This window comes from Tigriopus californicus, chromosome 12, assembly GCF_007210705.1.
Source record: "Tigriopus californicus strain San Diego chromosome 12, Tcal_SD_v2.1, whole genome shotgun sequence".
Taxonomy (NCBI): domain Eukaryota; kingdom Metazoa; phylum Arthropoda; class Copepoda; order Harpacticoida; family Harpacticidae; genus Tigriopus; species Tigriopus californicus.
Genome location: NC_081451.1, coordinates 10,053,701 through 10,055,931, shown reverse-complemented (window position 1 = coordinate 10,055,931; position 2,231 = coordinate 10,053,701).

Genomic DNA, 2,231 nt, shown 5'->3' with positions numbered 1-2,231 from the left:
GGGACTGTACAGTGTTCAGAGAAGGTACAAAAGGTATCTGATATTGTACGTCTTCAAAAGTATCCATGAGCTTTGTCCCAACCAAGGATTTAGGGTCAATTGTAGTGACCGTAGAGGCTTAACGTGCGTTTTGAGAGCACCTTCAAGCCCTCAAGAATCCAGGCTAGTTAAAACGATGAAGTCCAACTCTCTTCTTTCTCGGGCTCCTTCACTGTTCAATTTTCTGCCCTCAAATATTCGTAGGGCTTATGTAGGCGTTGATCCACTAGCAGGATTTAAGTCAGACTTGGACAAGTTTTTGACTAAAATTCCTGATCAACTTTATATTCAAGGATTGGCCAGATCAGCCAACTCCAATTCGTTGGCCGATCAAATAATGTATGCAAATAAAAGTCAAGTAAGATGAATAATCTTCTCGTCTTGAACTGCTGGGATTCCAATCCCGGTAGCGGTAAGGAAGTCCGCAAAAAAAGGCGCTATCACGCAACCTTTTGGAGTGATGAGGTCCTGAAACTGAAGAAGATCAAGGCATTGAAAATTCAAAATAAGTACATTTATTTTTCAACATGTCCGAACAACTGACTCAATCTGATGAGCTTCACACATGCTGAATTGTCGCACATGGAGAGTACTTTGTGACTTTGGAATAAATGAATGATTTTTTTTAGTCCCAGTGATGATTTTAGCTATTTGCCTTTTCTTCGATAGATCTTCTTCGTGTTGGTAACTGTCTTGAGTCCCAAAACCAAACTTCATTTGATTCAATTTGTTCTCTGCAAACACGAAAAGATCCTTCGGTGAAATAATTTGGTCTACATAAGGTCTTCGCAGGCTTTCTTTCATTGCTTGTCTTTTCACTGTACCGCCTATTCCGTCTGATGGATCCTTCCCATGGCTTGTCGCAAAAAATGCCATTCAGCGTCAATATCGAACTCGGACTTATGCATGCAGGGATTGAGAAAAGACTTACAGTTTATGCATTGTGCAGCACAGCCATCGGAGAAATAGTAACTCTTTCTGACATCTGGAAACCTTGATTTCAGGTGATTTATGAACATTTTTTGGTAGAGGTGAACAGCAATGACGTCATGAGCATTGCATTCCCATATTATAGTATACGAGGCATGTTCTAAATCGCCATTGTCAAGCCTAAAGTAATTTACCCAAGGATGAATTGTTGCTTGAGCAGAGTTCCAATGATATCCCTGAGCCGTGTTTTGTATTACGAAGTAATAATTCTCCGAAAAATCGCCAATGACAACGAATTCTCCTTTGCCGATCTTTCCCTTCATTGTCTCTAAATATTGCGCTTGAGCTTTGGCAATAAAATCATGCCTCGCCAATAACAATACTCGATAGCATAATTTGTCCATGAAATCGTCAAGAGACAATATCATGGTTATAAGTTCCGACCTGTCTGTAGATGTCCCTTGTTTGAACTGAATAGAATCGATGCCTTCACGCTCAAACGAATTAATGAGTTCCGTTTTGAGCTTGTCGATAGAAGGACAACTCACACAAGTTCTAAAATAACAACGTGGCTGTGCAGGGTTACAAACAATATAGGCAATAACTTCATGGTAGGTTGCAATTTCAGCTATCTTTAGCATCTTCGACCCAATCATCATAAGTTTCACATTTTGGTGGATTGTACATACACAGACGTTGTGAGTGCCACTAGCGCCGGCAAGCACACATTCTTTGGGACGAAGTATGGCGAATTTGGAGAATCCAACACTCAAATAAGGGTGCTCTTCCTTGAATTTTCTGTAGAGTTCTTTCAAATTGTTCAGAACCAAGCGTTTCTTGATACTTTTCTCAAGTCTTTTGATTGCTTTGATTTGTGGACCTCAAATGGATCGCGGCAGCAAATTTGGCCGAATCTACTTCTGTTTTTGTTTACCTTGTTATTGCTCATTTTCATTGAACGATGAGCAGACGTATGCGTGATCGAACAATCAGCCGATTGAAATGACAACACCAAACATGTTAATGACTTCTCCGTAACACTTAACTAGAGTAATCACACAAGAGGGCACAACAAGAGGTCTCCAAGGAAGACCTAAAGCTAAGCAAATACTCTACTCAAGCACTTGGTCATATTTCAATCACTAATTAATACAAATCATCTTGATGACAAAAGGTATGCATTTGGAACGAATTGCAAATGCGACTTGAACAAGCAAACCGGCTTATCCCGTCTCGTATTACTCACTTGACGTGGAATGCCC